The sequence below is a fragment of the Gopherus flavomarginatus genome, chromosome 1 (genome assembly GCF_025201925.1).
Source record: "Gopherus flavomarginatus isolate rGopFla2 chromosome 1, rGopFla2.mat.asm, whole genome shotgun sequence".
Taxonomy (NCBI): Eukaryota; Metazoa; Chordata; order Testudines; family Testudinidae; genus Gopherus; species Gopherus flavomarginatus.
In genome coordinates this window covers 238,191,236-238,218,031 of record NC_066617.1, presented here as the reverse complement: position 1 = coordinate 238,218,031, position 26,796 = coordinate 238,191,236, and positions in this window count along the sequence as shown.

Here is a 26,796-nt window from a genome sequence, read left to right as displayed (position 1 = left end):
ATTTCAAATCCCTGAAAATGTAAACCACCTACCATTTTTTATGTCAATCTGTCAGACAGATGCTCTTCCTCTTTCTTTCTCCCTCCCTTTCAAACATGGAATTCTTTATCAAACAAACAAAACAAAACAAAACAAAAAAATATGACCCTTTCTTAGGCCCAGACAGGTCAGGCAAGATTTAGTCAGGAAGTGCAGGATTTAGCTAGGACTGGCAAGCTATAGCCCTGGTGCAGTATCAGGTTTTCTAAACATAAAAATGTGACAACTTTAAAGACTGTTATCTTTAAAGTATCTTTAGAGATAATGTGGGAAGGAGGGCTGTCTCTCCCCAGCAGCCACAGCCCTGGATCTGGAGAAAGTCATCTCTTTCTCTGGCCGCTGAAGCCCTGCACATCCCAAATTCCCCTCACTCCCTCTTCTTACACCACTGCCCCCTCCCACCTATTCCCCCCAAGGCCACCACCTGACCTTACATGTGCATCTTCTCCAGGATCCAGGCACCTAATTAGAGGAACCATGCCTGTGCAACTCCACTAATTAGGTGGATGGCTCTTCATTCTCTTGTGTGAGGCTGCCCAAGTGGTAGTGGTCCACTGGTGGTCCGCAGACCAGTCTAAGAACCTCTGATCTAGAAAATGACTTCTATGTGGAGGCTTACTTGTTAGAGCTCTGTACTGAGTGAAAATGGCAAAAGATGACACTGTACAATTAATTGGCTTTGACTTTTGCTCTGAAGGGTCCAATTGCCATAGATTCTTAGAATGGTGATAACATAATTACTATTGTTCATTTAGCATAACTATGAAACTAAATGAAAATAAAAATACCTTAAAAGAATCTTCAGGCAGCAAAAGCCAGCCTTTAAAAGTTAAGGCTGGAAGGCACATAGTGAATGGGGAAACAGAACAACATTTATTTTCATCCTCACTGTTCAACAAGTGAAACCCTGTCTCATTAACTGCATACCATCCATATCTATGCAGAGGGCCTAAACTTGCTCTAAATCACACTGGTGTAAATTTGAAACAAGTCTATTGACTTCAGTAGATTTTACTGTAGATTTACACTGTTGCAGACAGATTCTAACTCCTAATAAGGCACAAATCTATCTTATTCACTAGTCACTATCCAACCAATGCACTGCCAGCATGCTATTAAGATTCTAAAAATATACTGATGAAAGAAATCAAACTTCATTTCTTGTTGCTAATAGGGCCACTAAATGGAGTGTCAGGTTTGTTCTCAGAAAATATTTAATCTTTCCTGATATACAAGTATTTTGAACTGTGTAGATATATCTATTTTTGAATGAAGATAATCTGGGGTTTGTCAGAAATTGATATAGTAATTGTTATGTGTAACAGAGATGCAAAAGAAGCTTTCCAACTTCTTATCTGATGAGAACTTTGGCAAATTGCTGCTAACATTTCTGTTACCAACCACAGCACTCAAGAATCCTGATGAGGAGATCTTAGCATTACTTTACACTGTTTTAGAGATGGTTAACTAGCAATGAATTTAGAAGTAAAAGGAGAGTGTATATATGTTGGATAGCTACTAATTTATGGGTATATTATTCCATGTAGACAGTGCCTGGCCATGTATAGAGTGGAACTGAGCTACCATTTCCCCAAGGAAAGCTCTGGGAGCATATGTGCCTAAGGATGGCACAATACTTTATTGGCTGAGCTCTTATGTGCACAGGGAGAGAGTTCAGGTTGTATTGTTCTTTAGAATGATGCAGCCGGGTTTTTAAATGACTGGGTCTGCTCTGTGAGCTGACAGTGTGGTGGGGAGCTAAGGCTGTGGCCTTGACTTACCATGGATCACTTTGAATTGATGTGTGCCCAAGAGCAGCAGTCTCTCCACTCCCCCAGGCAAAGGGACTGCAATTGTCCTTGGCCATTCTTTAGGTGGCAGTGGAAAATCTTCTTTTGCCCATGCCCACACAATGGCCCTTATTACAATAGGCCTACTTGTTACTAGTTATGAATTCCACTATATAATGTATCATAATATCTTGTTACTTAGCTGATAAAGTTCTGCAGTATTTTATACTTGATATTTAATTAACCATAATTCTTATTGATATAGTGGCAATAATTTAATATATTTTCCATAAACAACTGTTAATCATTAGAAACATTATCTTCTCATCTTTAACTATGCAATAAAATGGTGGTGGCCAAATTTTCTAATGTCAATAGGTAAGGGCCCAGACCTGTTCTCACTGAAGTAACTGGTTGTTGTATCAAATTAAATGACTTACCCAAGGTTACGCCAAAACACATTTCCAGAACCAGGAATAAACCTCTGATCTCCTCACTGCCACAGCAGCTTTTACTTGACATGGTTCAGTTATATTTAGTGCTTTTTTCTCTTTCACACACATGCACACACTCTTTATAGTTTGAATTAAGAAATTCTAACCATTTCCAGGAAGCACTGTTCCCACAACTAGCATGTTTTGAATCCACAGACATATTCACATCAGTTCAGTCAGCTATATTTAGGGTATAAATCAACCACCAGTGCATATTAGCATTGTTGATATTAAAAAGTCATCATTTACCTCATCACCACATGATCTCATATACTGCACTAAGAACAAGAACTAACTGTGGTGACTCCAACATCCCAGTGTGGTATGTGCTGCTTGTGGGATGGTGACTCTTGATTGACTTCGGAAGGGAGAATTACACAGGAGTTGGGACAGGGGAATAAAATCCACTCTTAACTTCCAGATAAGAGTTGTGGAGGACTCAGTCCTCAACTGCTGTTCCAGCTTCTTGAGCTGGAATAGTGACTGCAGCTCTTGTGAATCCCTTATAGAGAAGTTCCTAGAAACTGTTCAGACCCAAGGTGTCTCCTAAAACTTCTTGCTCACTGGCTTTCATATGGTTTCATCATGCAAGCTCAGCTTCAGGTGCAAAAGTGATGTGACATCCCCTGTGAAACTGCATAATAACCATCCACTTTCCAGCTGTGCAATCGTGATTGTTCATTGTGTTGGAAGCATTCTCGGGCCTATGTTATATGAATGACTTTAATCCTCACTTTTAGTTCACACCAACAGGGTCTACATGAGCTAGTTAGTGTACAACACATTGGTGCACATTAGAATTCACACTCCCTACTGCACATTGCTGCACCATTTACGCAAGCCTCAAGACACACTGAAAGTCAATGAGATCTAGGCTCCTAAATTACAAAGGCATTTTTGAAAGTATTACTTAAAATGCCTTGAAAATCTTACAAAGTAGTTGAAGATTAGATATGGTCAAATAAGGTAGAAAGTTGTTATTTTTTTTCTGAAAAAAGCTAAATTGAAACTTTATTATTTTTTTAAATGTGGACCATTTTAAAATAAGACAGAGCAAAAACCACCAGGGTACACTGTGATATTACCCATGATACAATCTGTTGAACAGCTGTGTCCCCTTAATTCTTTAGCCTGGGATGCCTTTTACACTGCTTTGCTGTCAGAACATCTGCTCCTGGCCTGCTCACACAGCCTTCAGCATGCAAAGTCACTCCCAGCTAAGTTACATGAGCACTCTGCCCAGTCACTCATGAATTACAGACAGGGTGACACCTGCAAATTCCTAGGCCCAGACTTGTCCCCCCAAAAATATGCATCTTGTTCTGCTCAGTCACCTTCCAAACAGTACAAGCTCATAGAAAGTCTAACATTTTCCTTTAATGAAATGACGATGCACCAGCCATGTTATCACAAATGGAGTCTCCCACAGAAAAACAGATATTAAGTGATTACAAGTAGTGATGCAAAAAATGGTTAGGATTGGTTACAAAAAGAAAATAAAAGAGTAAAATGCAAGTTAATACCTAACTTAACAAACTAAGTGAACTTTAAAGCAAAAGGTTTTGTCTCACCATAGGCTACAGCAGTCTGTACTAGCTAAAAAGCCTTCCAGCTAAGACCACTGCTCCCCAGTTTAAGATGCATTCTTTGTCTTTTGAGTATTGTAGCTGTCATGAGCAGAGCTCGAGGGAGAGAGTGTGAAGTGGAGGGCATGGTCTCTTATTCTTATACCACTCTCTGTTCTTTGAGGACTACTCCCAGCTGGGGAGCAGGTGACAAGCAGGCGCTTGTGGATGTGAGGTTTGAACCATTCCTCTGATGAAATGTAAATTTCTTGTTTACATCTTTCCCTCTGATGGAAAATAGCTGCTTCAGCAGGCAATAGACTTTTAACACCTGGCTGGGTATTGGTCTGTCCTTCATTTCTTATAAACTGGTTTGGGCCTGTTTTCTTAACTTGGACCATGTTACAGCAATGTTATACAATAGAAACTTATAACTTTAAATATAATGTTGATACACATATTTTACCATAACAATAATGTTCAGCAGATTCTGATGTTTCAAATTATATTATAGTCTTGTAAAAGTGGTAACCATAATAGTATAGACAGTCCCATGCAGCAATAACTTCATGGTGTGGTTTTTTGTTTTGTTTTGTTTTGTTTTTTGTTATCAATGTGTATATCTTGAGGGTTTCATAGTTTGTTTACTTGCTGCTGAACTTTTTCACATTTGAATGAAAGTTGGCACTGTTATCTCACCTGCTATTAATGCAGAAATATTATGGATTGAGGGCAGAGTGATGGGGCACCTGCCCCACCCTGGGCTCTAAGGGATTAATAGAGACCAAGGGAGGCTGCATAAGAGGCAGCCAATCACAGAAGGGCTTATAGGACCAGCCAATCAGGCCCATTTAAGAAAACTGTCTGGAAGAGCAAAGTTCAGTAGCTGCCTGAAGCTTGAGGAGGGAAGCTGAGGCTCCTGTCAGGAGGAAGGAGCACCAGCACCCTGGACAGAGCAGTGCCGCTAGCAGCAACTGAGGGAAGCTAACTATGCGTCCAGGTAGGCTGTAGGAATTTGCAGGCTCAGACCCTGAGGCAAGGGCAGAGGGTGCTCGTCGCCACGGGGAAGTGGACCAGGGAAAGGTACTAAGAGGTTGGAGGAGACACAGCACATGAGCCGGGACCTGGAGTAGTGCACGGATCCGGGCTTCCCCCACTCCTACTTTGCCACTAAGGAAGTGGCCAGACAATTGGCTGCACTAGTTACTGAGTTACTGAAGTGGCTGGACAGTGGACTGTGATACTGTCCCCCTGGAAGTGGGGAGCACAGAGTGTGGCACAGCCAGAGGATGCCACGGTCCTTGGAGTGTTGTGGGCCCTGGAGTAGAAGTGACAGTGTCAAGACATCACCAGAAAAGGGTGCATGGGAAACAGAGCTAATCCCCAGGACAACCAGCAGGAGGTACCATAGTGGTGAATGAACCCTATCGCAGACAGTAGAAGGAGTGGGAAGAGCTGGCTGTGTTAGGTGTTAGGGAAGTTGGGGCTGAGATATAATGGTGATGAAGATGAAAGGTAATAGGATCAGGGAAAATTGCAAGAACAAACTACAGTGCCTTATCAACAATAATAACATTGCACCGTGGATCTTAGAGGAAAAGGGAGAAGGGATAGATGTACAGGTTTAGTCAAACTGGACACTGGATTGAATGGAAGATACAGTTAGTGAGGAATATGGTGTTATCCCACCCCTCAGGAAGACAGCACTTCTGAGACTGTCTTGTCAGCCAATCAGTTCAAACCAAAGCTGTGATGTCATTCTTCACAGTCCATCTTTAAAGGGTAGCACTTCTAGAATGGACAATCAGGGTCACAGAACCAAGTTCTGTAGTATAAATAGTAAAAATACCTGACTTAGCAGTGGGACATCTCTGTTCAGAATATCCTATTTTTGGCTGTTTAACCCATCTGTGCTTCAAACTCTCAAACAAATTTAACAGGAATCCACTAATGAAAACATATTTAAATGTATAAGTAGCATATGTCACATTTCAAGTATTCTAAAAGTTCATTAACTCTTGGTATTATTTCATCATGGCAGAGAATGACTGCAAACTTATAAAACAAGTTAAAAATAGCAGTGCCATTACTTCCTCCAACTCAACCTATACTAGACACAGACTAGAGAGGGAGATTCAAATAGCAACTTGTTTTTCAGCCACGGTTCCAGGAAAGACACTTCAGACAATCTTGTCAACCATATTTCAGATAAAAATGAGTCAGATATTCATAGACTATTGCCAGCTAAAAATTAAATGAATTGAACGTCAAGAAATTTATCACAGGAAAAGGATATTCTACAACTTTATTAAGCCGTTTATTTTCTCTGTATTAAATTATGCTATCTGCGTGATAGCTGTCAAAAAAATCACAAAGTATTTGGAAATAGGTTACCTGGAACATCAAGAGATACACAAAACACATACTGCAGAAACTATATCAGGAGAGGTATGTAACATTCATAAGTCATAGAACCTGTTTGGATTTATTGTATGATACATGAGAAGCCAAACTTAATAATACTTCTAAAGTGCTATGTAAGAACTAAGTGCACAATAGATAATACTAAGACTTGCCACTATTTTACTAGAATACTGACATATATCTTGTGACTTCTTTGGCATTTTGTCAAGCTTCCTGATGAACAGTAGCAAGATGCATACAATTCCAAATGTTAGGTGCAACTCTATTTCAGCAATGAATAAGCCACATGAGTAACAAAAGTTGTACAGAGGGAGTAATTACTTTCAATAAATTATTACATATCTGCATTACAGGCCACAGTCTTACTGAATTAACAGAAAACTTAAATGATCTTTATATGTCATCAAGTGTGCAATAGCCAAGACAGATGCTGTTTCTGACCTCTATTTATTGGAATCTGACAGCTAGTTTAGATACCATCTGCCACCCTTTTGGGATGCTCACCTGGGACAGCTAAGTTGTTGCTGCATCATTATGACATGTGCTGCCATTTATCAGGTGCAGCACATTTGGCTCAGCAAATGGAAACTGAGCTTGAATGCAATGGAGATTCTGCCATAGTAACAAGTAGAGGTTCCTAACCTGACTAGTTTATAGATTATAGAAATCTAAGTGAAATATTTCTCAAGTGAAAAGACTCAAGTTTCAAGGTCAAAAATGAAACCCTACTGCACACTGCAAAGATAAATCAAAGTAAGTGCTACAGGCTCTTAAACCAGGGCTACACTAGCAGGAGGGTTCGAACTAAGATACGCAACTTCAGCTACCAGAGTAGCAGCCATGTTAGTCTGTATCTGCAAAAAGAACAGGAGTACATGTGGCACCTTAGAGACTAACAAATTTATTTGAGCATTGCTATTCGCGTAGCTGAAGTCGAAGTATCTTAGTTTGACTTACCTGGCCCTCTTCATGGTGGCGAGTTGACTGGCGGGGCTACCCTGTCAACGTTGCTTACTCCTCCTGCCGAGGTGGAGTATGGGCGTCGATTAGCGGATAGATTTATCATGTCCAGACGAGACATGATAAATCGATCCCCGATACGTCGAACACTACTCGCCGATCTGGCTGGTAGTCTAGACGTACCCTTAGACTTTTGCTTGCAGACTTTTAAGATTGTCCTATATTACACTCTGCTAAAGATCTGAAACATTCTGTTTTTCTTTTTCTTCAGTCTGCTTTAACACTCAGTGAAAATATTCTGTTTTGGGAGTGTGTCCTCTCTTCTATTACAGGCAAAAATTCCCCTAAAAATACCCCAAATTCTACAGCTCTTATAAGTTCTTTTTTGGGGTCTCAAATACAACAGTTTTACCACAAGCTCCACAGTCTTTTTTGTTTTTAACTAAACAATAATTTGGGGAGATAAAGCCATGCTCCACTCAATTCTCTCCCTCTTTCTCCATCTCTGAAGCTCCTTGGAGACCACAAGAATGCAGTGGGAGAATTAGTAAAGTTAAGAACCTACTCTGAAAGCAATATTTTACAAATAATGGGCTTGTCTTCACTAGAAAATTAGGTTCTGTTAGAACACAACCTAGGGGAGTTGTGTTAACTAACTAACATGACATTAAACTGGGACAAATCATGTTTACCCTGGTCTCAGCTGGTTGGTGAATAAATCCTTGTTCCAGTAAAGGTTACCTATGACCAGCTAGCACCATGTTAAGCACTGCTTATTCCTGTTTCTACTGATCCCAATGCTGTATTTAACAAGATAACATGCTAACATAACAAAAAAAGCCCCTCAGAACCCAGCTTAGATAATGTATGCTGAGTCATGTTCTATAAAGCAATACTATCCTTGCCTAGATACTATAGTAATTGCTCCATAATCTAAAAGATTAAATCAGTGATCTTTGAGTCAAAAAGACTGTCAATGGGATGACCCTGGGAGGGAACTGTTACACTACTCAGTATTAGTACATCTAGTCAAACAATGAGAATTTTTTTCTGAACTTTATGGTGACTCCTATGTAGAATTTTGTTGAATTGTGTTTGAAGCGCCCTTTTTATTTGCTCTTCACAACGCCAATGTGTGGGAAGACATATTTGTCCAAACGTTCACTGAACACAAACTTTAGGCCTATAGCCACTTTCTTTACTCACTAAAGGTGAGGTTCTGCCACCCTTATTCAACTGAGCTGCACTTTATAATCATTAACTAATTAGTTCTCCAAAAAATGAAGAACTGGTTCCTCACAACACTCTTACCAAAGTAGGTATTCTTGTCCCCCTTTCAAAGATGGGGAAACTGACATCAAATGCTTTAGTGGTTTGCCCAAAGACAAAAAGTGAGTCCATAGAAAAACCAGAATTAAAACTAGTCAGGAGTTGCTGGCTCTCAGGGCTTATCTAAGCGGCAAGTTACCCTGCAGCAAAGTGGTGTGCTATAACCTCATACCCAGGTTTGCCATGCAGTAACTTGCCATGTAGGCAAGCCCTTAGTCCCATGCTCAGACCCCTATCTCTTACCTTTCTCATAGTACAAACATAGACATTTTCTTATTTATATAGCACCTAAAATATGCCAGGTTCCCTGCAGACATATAGGAAGATAGTCCCAGCCCCAAAGAGTTTATATTTAAATCATGGTCTGGAACAGTTTTTGGACCTAATGAGTAAAGCTCCAAAGTAATTTGATGATGAGAAAGAGTATTCATTCCCTGCTATGGAATCAGTATTCCATCATCAAAGTTAGGGAAGACACTGTGCACTTTTAGGCAGAGAAGGCGTTCTAGAATTAGTAAAAATCAGGCAAGGGAAAGAGAGAAATCCACACATACATGCTTTGAATGAAAATTTAAATCTGAAATAAAACATGTTCACTCTTCTGTGGAAAAGATTTGATGCTCTAGAAAGCACCAAATGTCACTTTCATTGGAGTGTCCTATGTGTCTGTGGACACACATTACCTACAAGGTTAGGGGCAGTTAATTAGTACACATTATCTATCATAACTCCATAGAAGTCAGGTGCAAAGCTATAACAATTTATACCAGCTGAAGATCTAGCTCCAGAAATGTGAGGTTGTAATTCTGAATAGTTGCTGAAATACCCTCTATACTTTATTACATAAACAACTTTTTGCAGGCACCTTGTGTGAAGTGTTTTTTTTTCCCCCAAGTAGTTTCTTTCACTTCATTGCCAGCTTCCAAGAACTCCATCTTTTCTCCCTTTGTGCTTAATATTCCTATTCAAGAAGCTGTTTAGCTATCTTGATGAACCACTTAGCCAAAATCGATTTCTCTCATATGATGTGACTTTTTTTCCTACAATATTCTTTTCTGATTTCATCTACTTCTTTCATTTCTTTCATGAACTTTACCCAAATATTTGTTAGTGTTTTTTCCCCAATTTGTCTCTCCAGTAGGTCATCATTAGATTGTGATTAGTGAGAAAAATGTACTTGTTACCACCCCTTCAATATGAAGGTCACACACTTACAGTCTATAGCCGCTATATGTGTTTTTTTTTCCCCCACTACATTTCGCTTATCTTGATTTTGAAGTTTATTATTTGTTTCCCTGATTTCCCATATCTGGCAATGACTCAAGGTGGTCACAAACATCATTTCTTCCCCACCCCACCACAATTCATTTCTTTCCTGTTTACAGCACTGTCACTGTGCTTCCTATTCTTGTCTTGAATTTTAATGTAAACCTCCAAAAAGCAAAGATATATCACCAGAAAAATGGAGACCAGCAAATGTGGATCAGTGGTACTTCTTCAAATATCATGTGTGTGTTTGAATTCCATGGTGTTTGCTGGCTAAAGATACAACCCAGACACTATGCAGACAGAGATAAAGATCTATGTTCTAAATAATGGGTGTTCAAGATTAAGGATAAATATGACATCAGCTAATTGTCTTTGCTTGTCTTAATGCTGTCGCATCTGTATTTCCAGCAACAAAATGAAAGTGGAAGAAATACCATATTTATTCTCTGCCATGCAATAAAGTGTAGAGGGCAGCAATTTTCAGGAGCTTTTGAAATGGCTTTTGCAAGATTCCTCAGGCTCTCAGGACTGCTTGGAAAGTCACAGGACTTTTGGTGTGGCTTCAGCCATCAGTGATCCACCTGCCAAGAATGTGGCATCCAGTAGAGTAGGAGAGTACTATGGAGTTGGGTCCTGAAAACACAGGTGGAAAAAAAAGATAGCTCAGGGATAGGCAACCTATGGCATAAGTGCCAAAGGCGGCATGCAAGTTGATTTTCAGAGGCACTCACAATGCCCGGCCACCGGTCCGGAGGGCTCTGCATTTTAATTTAATTTTAAATGAAACTGCTTAAACATTTTAAAAACCTTATTTACTTTACACACAACAATACTTTAGTTATATATTACAGACTTACAGAAAGAGACCTTCTAAAAACAATAAAATGTATTACTGGCACGCGAAACCTCAAATTAGAGTGAATTAATGAAGACTCGGCACACCACTTCTGAAATGTTGCCGACCCCTGAAATGATAGCTCATGAATCTTTGCACCTCACTGTTATCAAAATGAATATAAAGTAGAGAGTAAACTGTTTTCCTGATTTAAAAAAAGAAAAATAAAACAGGCTTTTTTTTTCCCCCTGAATGGCAGAGATACAAGTGGAAGGTGCAAGGGCAGTTAAGAAGAAAGTTCCAGGTATTCTTATTTCCCATCTAAGCATATATGTGCATCAAAGAATAGATCAGATGTTATAGACCAGAATAGATTAGCTGGTCTTCAAGTTGCACTTTTTAACAGAGCGCCATGGCAGCAGGGAACAGCAGACTAAACAGACACCACTATTTCGTCCTAACTTCAATATATTCATCCAAAATATTCTAAGAAAAAAACACAGGCTGTCTAATCAGCCGATGTGTTGAGGAGTGTGCTGGGTGAGAGGAGAACAGCCAAAATGGGACCCCAAAAGCATGACACTATGTGTGGCCACCAGTTTAGCAATTCACTAAAGCCAATTTTGAAAGCAGAACTGTGACTAACTCAGTGGGAGGTAAGGTAACAATGACTGAGAAACTTGGTTGCCATCCATATTCAGAATGGCAGCACAGAATGAGTTCTGACATCTGAAGTCATCAGTTATATATTACAGTATATAAACAATAACTCTTGACTTCAGAAATGATATTTCATATGGTTAGTCAACTCTGGAGGATATAATGTATACTGAATATACACACAATGTAAAGATTTGTATGTGTGATTATACATTATAAATAATGTATGCATGTGCACAAAATACATCATTTATTCTCATCGTTGGCACAGAGAATAGAAATGATTTTGCAGCCAGTATTACTTTTATCTATTTTGCATTACAGTAGCAGCTAGAGCCCCCCACCAAGACTGAGATCCATTGGGCTATGCACTGTACAAATCCATAGTCTGAGACAGTCCCTGGCCTGTAAAGTTTATCAACTAAATAGACAAGACTGGGGAAGGAAGCACTATCATCCCCATTTTACGGAAGATGAACTGAGGCACAAAAAAGTTAAGTGGCTTGATCAAATTACATATCTACAATTCATATTTTTGGCCTACCCATATCCCTTCCCTAGACTTTTATCTATATTTCTATAGTACAATTGGCACAGAAAACAAACTGGATAAAAACAGTGGCAGTTTCAAAAACTTATTTTGACCTAGTTATATGCTTATGGTAAAGGAAAGCAACTTGAGAAACAGTGTGATGATCACAAAGAAGAAAAGCTGAATTATTCATATATGCTATAGGCATAAGTGAATAATAGAAGTCTTTCCTCAGGAGTGAAGTAATTTAATTGCAATATGCTGTGTTCTGCAAAATCCACAGGCCATATTAACTGTATGATTTTCATACTGGGATAATTTTCTAGTGATAACCCAGTCTGTAGGTAAAATAGAATTGCCTATACTGTAGAAGACCAAAATAATAAGAGGATGCAGGAATTCAGCTCATTCACCACAGCAACCAAGCAGTTCATCAACTCAAAGAGGAAAGAACCATCATCCTACATAAAGTACAAAATGGAGAGGAGTAGGATGTTCATGGGAGAATCCTCTATTATTTTGATCCTTTCCCACCTCCTCAATTTCCTCTGAAACTACTACCTAATCCTTCGTAGGTCAGCTCTTTTCCCTTTTAAGTATTTTACAAGAGAATTTCAACGATGTCCCGACTGCTTCTTGAGATATCAGAACTGAAAACATCAGAGGAGTCTGTTTCAAGGCCTCAGCTCCCAAAACACAAAGACAGAGACTGATGCTGTTGGTGAATGGCTATTAATGTGAGACATGCGTATGCTCATCAAGGGGAGAATAGAGAGACACCCCATGACACAGAAACTCAGAACTCAATCATTATTTTTGCTTTTCAGGTTACCCCTCTGGAGTTCAGAATAGCTGGCAACTCATGATCTTTAACCAGACCAGGACATCATTCTTCACTGTGAAACATCACTTTACCCTGGTATAACTCCAGTGATTTCATCTCTGAGTAGTACTAGTATAAAATCAGTGTGACAATATGCAGAATCAGGTCCTAGTGTCTAACAATCTAGAAACATTGGCAAACGTATTAAAATAAAATAGTTTTCTGGCAATTTGTTTGATATTGTTCTACCTTTCTCATCCAGCACCTCATTCTGATAAACGGACGGGTATCAAGTATATTTATCTCAGCAGGCATTTGGAAGCACACCAAAGAAGTGGTCTCTGGGCACAAATAATGTTCAAAATGCTTTTTTTCAAAATACTGCTTTTTCCAACTGTGGACTCAGGTTAGAGGATGACTGGTTGTTTTTAACTTTTCTTGATGGGATTTGATATGTGACTGAATATGAAGCTTGGCTCTAAATTCAGTGTAAACCAAGCAGAATGAGAAAATATGGGGCTGGATCCTCAGGTGAAATCAGCATTAAAGATTTACCTCAGCTAAACAGCTGGCCCCTAAAATATACAAAGGACTTACAAATTTTAAAACAATTCACCATGCTCAAGACTGTGGCAATTTCTAGAAAAAACAGATTAACAAAATGGAATTGAAAAGGTTAAGAAAGATAAACTCCACACACCCGTCCCTCATCTATAATGGAAAAAGTGCCAAACCCAGGTACATTAAAAGCATATCTCACAAATAAATATGCTGTTATGAAGTCACTAGAAGAATTCTACCAGCTTTGACGTCTTCTTCTGTGTGTGGATATATAAAGGCAAGAGATTATGTTGGTCAACAAAAATTTTTCCAAGGGAGCTTCATGATTAGGGAGGGAGAGGAATTATTTAAGCTTAGTACCAATGTAGATACAAGAACAAACGGGTATAAACTGGACACTAGGAAGTTTAGACTTGAAATTAGACGACGGTTTCTAACCATTAGAGGAGTGAAGCTCTGAAACAGCCTTCCAAGGGGAGTAGTGGGGGCAAAAGACATATCTGGCTTTAAGACTAAGCTTGATAAGTTTATGGAAGGGATGGTTTGATGGGATAGCCTAATTTTGGCAATTGATCTTTGATTATCAGCAGATAAGTATGCCCAGTGGTCGATGATGAGATGTTGGATGGGATGGGATCTGAGTTACTGCAGAGAATTCTTTTCTGAGTGCTGGCTGGTGAGTCTTGCCCACATGCTCAAGGTTTAGCTGATCGCCATATTTGGGGTCGGGAAGGAATTTTCCTCCGGGGCAGATTGGCAGAGGCTCTGGAAGTTTTTCGCCTTCCTCTGCAGCGTGGGGTATGGGTCACTTGCTGGTGGATTCTCTGCAGCTTGAGATCTTCAGACCACAATTTGAAGACTTCAATAACTCAGGCATAGGTTAGGGGTTTGTTATAGAAGTGGATGGGTAGGGTTCTGTGGCCTGCTTTGTGCAGGGGGTCGGACTAGATGATCACATTGGTCCCTTCTGACCCTAGAATCTATGAGTCTGAATCTATAAAGAGAACTTCTGTTTACAAAATGCAATGTTTATTTATCCACTCCTATTTTTATTTTAAAATTAAAGGCAAGGAAAATGTACTGAGCTCTAGTGTTAATAAAAAAGAGTATCTACTGCTGTGGGTCACCTGAAATATGTTGCTATAACAAGATGAATTAAGGAACAGAGGAAGCTTTAACTTTCTTTGACTACTTATTGGTGGCTTTTAGTGTTGTTGTAGCCATGTTGGTGAGAGAGAGACAAGCTTTTGAGCTTACACAGAGCTCTTCTGAAGGTCTGTAAGTTCAAAAGTTTCTCTTTCTCTCACCAACAGAAGTTGGTCCAATAAAGATATTACCTCACCCACTTTGTCTCTCTAACCTGGGACCAACACAACTACAGCACTGCATACAATGGAAGATATTGAATTTTGCCATCTGAAATGGAAACTCCACAACATGAAGAAAAAGAAAGCAAAACTTAACAGCGACATCTACTTTCTAAGCAAATGCAAGAAACAAACCAAATACTGGCTAACCTAGTAAGGAGGGCTTTAAACTAGGTTCGACGGGGACAGGAGAGCAAAGCACACAGGTAAGTGGGGAACAAGACCTGGGAGATGGGTTGGAAACAGGAGGGAGCACGGGCTATAATGGCAGAGAGAAAGGAGGGTCAGGGCAAAGCTGGGAGGCAAGATCAAACCAGTATCTTAGATGCCTATATACAAATGCAAGAAGTATGGGTAATAAGCAGGAAGAACTGGAAGTGCTAATAAATAAATACAACTATGACATTGTTGGCATTACTGAAACTTGGTGGGATAATACACACGACTGGAATGTTGGTGTGGATCGGTATAGTTTGCTCAGGAAGGATAGACAGGGGAAAAAGGGAGGAGGTGTTGCCTTATATATTAAAAATGTACACACTTGGACTGAGGTAGAGATGGACATAGGAGATGGGAGTGTTGAGAGTCTCTGGGTTAGGCTAAAAGGGGTAAAAAACAAGGGTGATGTTGTGCTGGGAGTCTACTACAGGCCACCTAATCAGGTGGAAGAGGTGGATGAGGCTTTTTTCAAACAACTAACAAAATCATCCAAAGCCCAAGATTTGGTGGTGATGGGGGACTTCAACTATCCAGATATATGTTGGGAAAATAACACCGCGGGGCACAGACTATCCAATAAGTTCCTGGACTGCATTGCAGACAACATTTTATTTAAGAAAGTTGAAAAAGCTACTGGGGGGAAGCTGTTCTAGACTTGATTTTAACAAATAGGGAAGAACTCGTTGAGAATTTGAAAGTAGAAGGAAGCTTGGGTGAAAGTGATCATGAAATAATAGAGTTTATAATTCTAAGGAAGGGTAGAAGGGAGTACAGCAAAATAGAGACAATGGATTTCAGGAAGGCGGATTTTGGTAAGCTCAGAGAGCTGATAGGTAAGGTCCCATGGGAATCAAGACTGAGGGGAAAAACAACTGAGGAGAGTTGGCAGTTTTTCAAAGGGACGCTACTAAGGGCCCAAAAGCAAGCTATTCCGATGGTTAGGAAAGATAGAAAATGTGGCAAAAGACCACCTTGGCTTAACCACGAGATCTTGCGTGATCTACAAAATAAAAAGGCGTCATATAAAAAATGGAAACTAGGTCAGATTACAAAGGACGAATATAGGCAAATAACACAGGAATGCAGAGGCAAGATTAGAAAGGCAAAGGCACAAAATGAGCTCAAACTAGCTATGGGAATAAAGGGAAACAAGAAGACTTTTTATCAATACATTAGAAGCAAGAGGAAGACCAAGGACAGGGTAGGCCCACTGCTCAGTGAGGAGGGGGAAACAGTAACGGGAGACTTGGAAATGGCAGAGATGCTTAATGACTTCTTTGTTTCGGTCTTCACTGAGAAGTCTGAAGGAATGTCTAATATAGTGAATGCTTACGGGAAGAGGGTAGGTTTAGAAGATAAAATAAAAAAAGAGCAAGTAAAAAATCATTTAGAAAAGTTAGATGCCTGCAAGTCACCAGGGCCTGATGAAATGCATCCTAGAATACTCAAGGAGTTAATAGAAGAGGTATCTGAGCCTCTAGCTATTATCTTTGGGAAATCATGGGAGACGGGGGAGATTCCAGAAGACTGGAAGGGGGCAAATATAGTGCCCATCTATAAAAAGGGAAATAAAAACAACCCAGGAAACTACAGACCAGTTAGTTTAACTTCTGTGCCAGGGAAGATAATGGAGCAGATAATTAAAGAAATCATCTACAAACACTTGGAAGGTGGTAAGGTGATAGGGAATAGCCAGCATGGATTTGTAAAGAATAAATCGTGTCAAACTAATCTGATAGCATTCTTTGATAGGATAACAAGTCTTGTGGATAAGGGAGAAGCAGTGGATGTGATATACCTAGACTTTAGTAAGGCATTTGATATGGTCTCGCATGATATTCTTATAGACAAACTAGGAAAGTACAATTTAGATGGGGCTACTATAAGGTGGGTGCGTAACTGGCTGGATAACCGTACTCAGAGAGTAGTTATTAATGGCTCCCAATCCTGCTGGAAAGGTATAACAAGTGGGGTTCCGCAGGGGTCTGTTTTGGGACCAGCTCTGTTCAATATCTTCATCAACGATTTAGATGTTGGCATAGAAAGTACGCTTATTAAGTTTGTGGACGATACCAAACTGGGAGGGATTGCAACTGCTTTGCAGGACAGGGTCAAAATTCAAAACGATCTGGACAAATTGGAGAAATGGTCTGAGGTAAACAGGATGAAGTTCAATAAAGATAAATGCAAAGTGCTCCACTTAGGAAGGAACAATCAGTTTCACACATACAGAATGGGAGGAGACTGTCTAGGAAGGAGTATGGCAGAAAGAGATCTAGGGGTCATAGTGGACCACAAGCTTAATATGAGTCAACAGTGTGATACTGTTGCAAAAAAAGCAAACGTGATTCTGGGATGCATTAACAGGTGTGTTGTAAACAAGACACGAGAAGTCATTCTTCTGCTTTGCTCTGCGCTGGTTAGGCCTCAACTGGAGTATTGTGTCCAGTTCTGGGCACCGCATTTCAAGAAAGATGTGGAGAAACTGGAGAGGGTCCAGAGAAGAGCAACGAGAATGATTAAAGATCTTGAGAACATGACCTATGAAGGAAGGCTGAAGGAATTGGGTTTGTTTAGTTTGGAAAAGAGAAGACTGAGAGGGGACACGATAGCAGTTTTCAGGTATCTAAAAGGGTGTCATCAGGAGGAGAGAGAAAACTTGTTGGCCTTAGCCTCTAATGATAGAACAAGAAGCAATGGGCTAAAACTGCAGCAAGGGAGATTTAGGTTGGACATTAGGAAAAAGTTCCTAACTGTCAGGGTAGTTAAACACTGGAATAGATTGCCTACGGAAGTTGTGGAATCTCCATCTCTGGAGATATTTAAGAGGAGGTTAGATAAATGTCTATTAGGGATGGTCTAGACAGTATTTGGTCCTGCCATGAGGGCAGGGGACTGGACTCGATGACCTCTTGAGGTCCCTTCCAGTCCTAGAGTCTATGAGTCTATGAGTCTATTAAAAAAGGTTTCACAGACCTGAAGAAGAGCTCTGTGTAAGCTCAAAAGCTTGTCTCTCTAACCAACAGAAGTTGGCCCAATAAAAGATATTACCTCACCCACCTTGTCTCTCTAATTCATGGTTTAGAACCCTTAGCATTTTTAATAGTTTAGTTAAATGATGTTGTGTATAGGACATTGCAATTCAGTTGTTGATTCACTTAAAAAGTGCTTATGTGCAGTTTACTTGATCTAACGCTTGTCTAAGAACCTGAATTACTTCTCCTGATGGCCCATGTGCTTTCCTAAACTGCTGCTGGCTTCTCTACAGTGCCAGGAAATAGGCATTTAGTCACATATGTTCATGGTGAACTGACTAAATACCTATTTCCTGTCACTGTAGATTCCTGAAAGACCGATACTAGTTCTTAAATCCCTGTTTGTATGGGTGAATTTAATGCTGACAAAAGGTAGTGGATTGACACCACTGGAATCCCTCAGTTTATCCACAGGACAAGTAGAGCTTGGCAGAGGCAGTGTAAGCTTCTTTGTGTCACCTTCCCAATAAGCCTAAATCCTAACTTATTTTTTCTCCTCCATTCATGAATCACTTCTTGAATTTATGAACCAGTCCCAGGGGCATTAGCAAAATAAAAATAGTCATGAACTTCTTTTCTGACATATCTGGCCAGCATCTGAAGTTTTACACTGTCTGAAATATGTAGCCCTGAGGCCACTCATTAAAGTCACTTAAAAATGTGAAATTAGATTTTTTTTTAATATAACAAAGTCTGTAGAAGCTCCAAGCTCTCAAAAGCCAGGCAGTATTTTTGCTTTTTTATAATTAACAATGGGTATTTTCTTCCCTAGCTTGAGAGTGGTGAAAGGAGAAAAATTCTTTGACTTACAGGAGGCCTCAGGCAAATCAAGACCTAAGGGTTTGGTTTTTTTTTCAACTCCTGGAAATGCATTTAGGGATCTCCAACTAACTGAAAAATCAATTCTGAGAACCCGTCTCTCTGTTTTTACTGGGCAAATCAATATTCAGAAGCAAAACAATATCACTCTAACTATTATGAGTCCATCATTCATGAACAATTATGAGTCTACATTCAGGAACTCAGCCTCAGTGTCCCCTAAAGATTTAGATATGCAGAGACAGAATAAATGAGTGTTTGTTTTCTTTAATCTCCTGAATCTAACCAGCATGATCTCCCCTTCCCTTTCAAACTCCCCCTAAAAACTTCTTTGAAGTAGTCTTCTACTTTTAATTGTCTGCTGCTATGGATGCATGGCAATTTCAGGTTATCGATGCTCATTGTCTGATTTTCAAAAGATTGGAACACCTGCAGTCCCATTGACTTCAATGGGATTTATGGGTACTGAACGTCTTTGAAAATCAGGCCGTCTTCTCCAATTGACTATAAACCAGGGGTCGGCAATCTTTGGCATGTGGCTCGCCTGGGTGAGCACCCTGGTGGGCCAGGCCAAGCACCCTGGTGGTCCGGGCTGGTTTGTTTACCTGCTGCGTCCACAGATTCGGCCAATCGTGGCTCCCACTGGCCGCGGTTTGCCGCTGCAGGCCAATAGGGACGGTGGGAGGTGGTGCGAGCCGAGAGATAGTTTTAAGCAATTGCTTTCAGTCTCAAGGATTGTCTTGTGTAAGGTTCTGTAGGATTTCTTCTTTTTCATCTTCTTATTTAAACTATATATAGGCCTGCTAAGAGGGTTAGCTGCTTTTAGTTTTTCCTCAGTGCAAGGGGCCAATTGCCTTCCCATGTTCTCTACCACATATAGGGCTATTTGCCTGTTTCCCCAAACCAGGAAGGATTAAACACCACACACAGAATCTGTTCATGCCCTATTCAGGTCACCAGTTAATGGTGCCCTGACAGTCTTTAGCAAACCCCAAAATAAAACAGTTTGACATTAGCACTGGGTGAAATATTTTCAGTGAATAATAAATCCGCTGAAAAAAGCATTTTTCAGGGCATCAAAACTATTTGCAAATTTGGTGAGTAGATTTTTAACTGAAAAATTGCTGTTGAGATGAAATGTTTCAACTTTTTGGTTTGAAATGGAATTGTTGTTTAGAAATTCAGTTAATCAGGAAAAAAATAGACTCTCCTCCCCAAATTACAAAACAGTTTATTAATGACTTGTTCATTTCAGTGAGAAAAAAACAACAAAAACAACAATTCTAATTTGGTTAAAGCAATTTGATTTTATTTTTCAGTTCAGTTCAAACCTGTTCTGAAAGAGACTGCATGTCAGAACCAGGCTGGCTGGCCCAAGGTTCCCTCCCCTTGATGAGGCAGACCATCCTATCACAATTTTGTCTAATTCTGTTTCATAGTTAAAGTTCTCTTTATGCAATCCTGTTTTAACGGGTCCTATAATATGCCAGAAATTAGCTCTTTTGTAATTGATCATATTTAAGCTCTTTGTTATTCCAGATCCTTCTTCGTGCCTCTATGGTCGGAAGGTTCACTCAGCCAGTGAGTTAGCAAAGTTCAATTGGCTTCAGTGGGATCTAAAGTCTTTTTTGAAGAACTTGGCTGAATAGCAATGGACTTGTGCATATGGTTAAAGTTATGCATGAACTTAAGTGCTTTGCTGAATTGAGGCCCTGAGACTATGGCAGAATTTGATCCACAGTGAAAAACAGCCCTTTCGTAATTTTTTTCTGAATTTCACCTAGGGCTCATTTTTCTCTGTCAGTTCTGAGGAGACAGTTTATACATTTTTGAACTGTTTTTCTTATTAAAATATGATTTTCCTAACATCTAAATGTCCTAACATTTTGGTAGCTATATTTATATGCACCTTTTAAGTTCCCAGTGTGGTCTGTCAGCTATCTTAAGTCAATTTACTACTTACAGCCTGGGCCACTACATTTCTCCACAAAGATTCCTAATGGGAATTTACATTAGGTAGGAAAGCTTAAAATTATTTTAAGTCTCTGTTGATTAAAACAGGTAAAATTCAAATTGACCCCAAACTGAGTATTTTACAGCTAATTAGGGAGTCATGCAAATGGCAGTACAACTTTGTCACTTCCTGTTAGAATTTTTCAGAAAGGTCCAGTTTTCTTTGCCATAATACTGAATTCTTGCTTATGTGCTCGTGTGAATCCCCAAGCCAGCTGCATTAAACTATTAACTCTTGACTTTAATCAGTGTTCTCTGAATCAGATGTTTCTTATTCAAATCTGCCTCTCCAAGAACTTTTATCATGGCTGTTCAAAATGTTATAGATCAAAATAGAGTGTTATCTTGGGATCTAAGAGCTACAAAGCAAAGCTCACAGAAGTTTTTTCACTTGTTTTTTTCTCTCTGAACAGTTGGCAACAGTTTCATCGCTAATGTATCTAATACTAAAAAAAAAAAAATCTGTTTTCTCTGTGAAACTGTATCCTAGCTATAATAATGAACTATCTTTTTTATCTTTTCTCCTCTTTCTCTCTCTCTCTCTCTCCCCCTGTATCACTAATGTTAGGCTGAGATTCTCTCTTGCTCCCTTGTCTCCAACCTCCAACTTATTACTTAGTTCAAGTGAAAACAGTGATGAGTCCTTGTGGCACCTTAGAGTCTAACAAATTTATTTGGGCATAAGCTTTCATGGGCTATAACTCACTTCATCAGATGCATGGAGTGAAAAAAACGGTAGGCAGGTATAAATATACAGCGCATGAAAAGATGGGAGTTTCCTTACTCAGTGGGGGGTCAGTGGTAAAGAGGCCAATTCAATTAGGTGGATGTGGCCCGTTCCCAACAGTTGAAAAAAAGGTTGGCATACTGTGAGGCCATGCGGGTACCCATAGCAGTGTCACTGACTTGAAGGTATAAATCATCCCCAAATCTGAAATAATTGTGGGTGAGGACAAAGTCACAAAGCTTTAGCCACCAGGTCTGCCAAGATATTATTGCAGATACTGTTCCTGATGGCTTGTAGTCCATCTTTGTGTGGAATGTTCGTGTAGAGAGCTTCTACATCCATAGTGGCTGGAATGGTGTTTTCTGGAAGATCACTAATGGATTGTAGTTTCCTCAGGAAGTCAGAGACAGGCCAGTCCTCACTTATAGACAGCCCCACAACCTGAACTCACCAGCAACTACACACCACACAACAGAAACACTAACCCAGGAACCAATCCCTGCAACAAATCCCATTGCCAACTCTGTCCACATATCTATTCAAGGGACAGCAACATAGGACCTAACCACATCAGCCACACCGTCAGGGGCTCGTTCACCTGCACATCTACCAATGTAATCTATGCCATCATGTGCCAGCAATGTCCCTCTGCCATGTACATTGGCCAAACTGGACAGTCTCTATGCAAAAGAATAAATGGACACAAATCAGATATCAAGAATTGTAACATTCAAAAACCAGTAGGAGAGCATTTCAATGCTCCAAGGACACTCAATAACAGGCTTAAAAGTGGCCATTCTTCAACAAAAAAACTTCAAAAACAGACTTCACCGAGAAACTGCAGAACTGGAATTAATTTGCAAACTGGACACCATCAAACTGGGCCTGAATAAAGACTGGGAGTGGCTGGGTCACTACAAAAAATAATTTTTCCTCTGTTGATATTCACCTCATCTTGACAACTGTTGGGAATGGGCCAGTGTCATGGTATAATTTCCCACTCTGAACCTTAGCGTCCAACAGATGGGGTACCAGCATGAATTCCTCTAAGCTCAATTACCAGCTTAGAACCTGTAGCGCTGCCACCAACCAGGAATTCCGGTGCCTGGTACACTCTGGTCCCCCCAAAGCCTTGCCTGGGGACCCCCAAGACCCAGACCCTCTGGATCTTAACACAAGAAAAGTAAACCCTTTCCCTCACCGTTGCCTCTCCCAGGCTTCTCCTCCCTGGGTTACCCTGGAAGATCACTGTGATACAAACTCCTTGAATCTTAAAACAGAGATGAAAATGCACCTTCCCCCCTCCTTCTCTCTTCCCCTCCCAGATTCTCCCTGAGAGAGACAGTAATCCTAACACAGAGAGAAATTAGCCTCTCTCTCCCCCTTCCCTCCTTTCTCCCCACCAATTCCCTGGTGAATCCAGACCCAGTCCCCTGGGGTCTCACACCAGAATGAACAAAAAAACAATCAGGTTCTTAAACAAGAAACTTTTAATTAAAGAGAGAAAAACAGTAAAAATTATCTTTGTAAATTTAAAAAAATGGAATAGGTACAGGGTATTTCAGCTGTAGACACTGGGAACACTCTCCCAGCCTAAGTATACAAGTACAAATTAAAATCTTTTCAGCAAAATACCAAGTTGAACTCCTTTCAGCCAAATACACATTTGAACTCCTTCCAACCAAATACACATTTGCAAATAAAGAAAACAACCATAAGCCTAACTCGCTTTATCTACCTAGTACTCACTAGTCTGAACTTATAAGAACCTGTATCGGAGAGATTGGAGAGAAACCTGGTTGCACGTCTGGTCCCTCTGAGCCCCCAGAGTGAACAACAACCAATGACTAACAGCACACACAAAACTTCCCTCCCTCAAGATTTGAAAGTATCCTGTCCTCTGATTGGTCCTCTGGTCAGGTGACAGCCAGGCTCACTGTTCTTGTTAACCCTTTCCAGGCAAAGAGATATGAAGCACTTTTGTTCTATTAACTCTTACTTATCTGTTTATGACAGCCACATCCACCATGATTGAATTGGCCTCACTAGCACTGACCTCCCCCTCACTTGGTAAGGCAACTCCCACCTTTTCATGTCCTTTATATTTATACCTGCTTACTATATTTTTTCAATCTAGGCATTTGATGAAATGGGTTCTAGCCCACAAAAGCTTATGCCCAAATAAAGTTGTTAGTCTCTAAGGTGCCACAAGGACTCCTCATTTTTTTTTGCTCATACAGACTAACATGGCTACTCCTCTGAAACCTTAGTTCAAGTGGTAAGAGCTACTTCAGTTATGTCTAGACTGGAGTATTTGCCCGTTTTAACTTAATTGTTGCCAGTTAACTCAAATTAGCCAACTGGCTTGTAAATGGTAATCTAGATGCTCCACAAACATGTTCTGGACATACCCTTGAACTAAAGGAGAAACTGCATTAGCTGAGACCAGTGTTCAAGATGGATCATTTCTTAGGCATGATCTTTCCACCAAAGGACAAATGAAGTCCCGTTGAAGCATTTCAATACCACTGCTTAATTGTTTAGTTGGACTAATACTGAACAGAACAAAGCACTTCTGTCATCGGGGTTGACGATGTTGATACCACAACAATCTTGCTGTCCACTGGCCCAGTCAGACTCAGACCAGCAGTTAAACTAAGTTGTCCTGCACTGCGTTGCAGGGGTAGTCCTACTTGGTGGTAGCTTTTAGTGCTGCTCTCAAATTATTTTCTTTTTGGATAAGGAGCTTCCAGAGCCTCGTGTATTGTTCATGGAAATCTGCTCCATCTCCTTAAGGATTCTGCCTTCATCTAGTACACAGTTACTGGACTGGGGAGGGATGGGCAACGGGGATGGCATGCTGCAGTACCCAGGTGAATCAGGAATAAAACTTTTCATATCCCTGTTGAATTGTCAAACAAAAAAATTTTGAGGAGAAAGAACTCCAGCTCGAATGGAATATGTTTCAGAGCTGTATAGTGAACAGATAATCTGCTGCATTCATGAGAAAATACAGTAACATCATCAAAGGAAGGAAAATGGTTAGCATGAGTAAACCATAAAACCACCCTCCCGGAAACAGTTAAAAACATGTTTAGGGGATCTTTTATTTACTACTTCACAAATTGCTGACGACTATAGTACCAAGTGTTTCAAATGAGGTTTTAAGTCATCCACATTAGGAATCCAAAGAAAATGAAGCCAATTTTAATATTGGTTATGATTTCTTATTTTATTCAACTCACCGGTAAGATTTTTTTTCTGGGGTCTTCATGCTGCAAATTGATTATTGCAGGAAGTCTTAACTCTTAAAGCAGGTAATAAAAAGAACATGAAACTGTCAATTCTTGACTTTTAAATATATATTTTTATTTAGTGTTATAGCTATCAAAGAATTGCTGTTTTATGGAGGAAAACAGAATAAATTAAACAAAAGCTTAAAAAGGCACAGAGTAAACAATTCGGAATTCATTTGATAAAACACATTAAAATGAGTTTTTATTTGTGTACTGTACCTAATTACATATTTTAGCTAATATTCTGCTATATCAGTGTTTATTTTAATTTATATTACTATAACCAATTTGACAGAGCATCTATAATAACTAGTTAGATGACTGATCCAAATTTAATAAAGCCTTCAAACAGCTGTTATATTTATCTTGTTAGATTGCTAGTGCATGTTCAAAATGTTGTACAAGATTTCCAAATAAGAACCATCTATTTTCACTTCACTAAGTGAACTAACCTGAAATGGATTAATGATGATTTTGGAATATCATTATCAATTGTATGTAGTCACTTCTAAAGATAATCTATGCATTCTTTCAACAAGGGGGATAAATAGGGAGAGGTCACAAATATCTTTTCTTCTAGATTTTTATTTTCCATTTTAAATGTTTAATGCAAATGTTACAATATTAGACTTCACTAAAGAGAACCAAGTCTCTCTCAAGTACAGTGCAGCAGATGTTATCACTTTCCCAGATATATGTTTCTTAATATAAATGAGTGTATTCAAGTAACAAATTCTGCAAATAAAACTGCCATATTCAGTCATGCTATGCTTATATAAAGCACACAATCTTTTTCAGGGGAAAGACAATACACCGCGTTTATTGAAGATACAACAGTTAGCATATGTATTTAATCACACACAAGCACACACATACCCACCAGTCAGTGTTATAGTTACCAGTGCAGAGTCCAGATCAACCTACTGGCCAGCTAGGTTGATCATGGGTAGGTAGAAGCCAGGTTCCGTCAGTCGCGACATGATGCTCAGGGAAGTTTCGGCAGGATGAACCCAAAGTTTCATGGCAAGGCACCCAGTTCATATAGTGATTTTTTTTTTTATTGGGACCAATGAGTTTTGTACCGTCATGCTGTCATTAATTGTTTGATGACTGCTTGTTTTTTTTAAATTGTTTATTTTTATTTTTAATTTGGCTTTTTTATTTTTAGGGAGTTATTTTATGCTGGTTTTGATTACAGCTATTTTGTTTTTATTGTTTTTATTGATACGTGCCTGTTTTATTTTTAGAGTTGTTAATTTGCCCTTCTTTGATATTTTAATAGGGGCCTGCTGCAACCTTCTGGTGCCCTTGCATCTGTCTTTGGTTCCTTTCTAGAACATTTGGTTCGGTCATGATGGCCTTTATATTTATTTTTAATACACACATTTTTTATTTATATGCAAAACAGAATTGATTTACACAGAGAATTTGGACAGGAACATCACACAGCAGTGCAAGAGAAAACAATTGTTGCATTCTTTGACTTATTTTAAAATATTAAACCTACAACAAAGTGGTGACCCTAAAAGGGCTGTTGCTGCCTTGAAATTAGCTCAGATACAGAATTATACAAAATTCAAACATAAAATCCTATTACTACATATCCCCCTTTTGACCTTTCAAGAACAGTTCTTGAGTGGGTCATATTTTATACAAATATTTTATAGCAATATACTGATAGGCCATTTGACCTTGTGGTTGTAATTTCACAAACTTTTTTTTTTGTTCAACACATACAACACATTTATAGCAAGGAAACACAGGATAATATTAACACAACTAGTAATGGGTGAAATATAATAGACAATATGCCCTTAGAAGTCTGGGACCAGCCTGTAAAAATGTCGTACCAGTGACAGGCTGTCGGGTTTTATTTTAGACCTAGCAATTTTTAGCATGTCTCTGTTTTCATGTAATATTTGAATGAAACGCTTCCCTATAGTCTTTTGTGTTTGTTGTAAAAACTGAGTCACCTTTGTTTCTGACAATAAGTGATTAGGTAGATTGTTCCCATCCAGGCCAAGGGTAACAGAAAAATT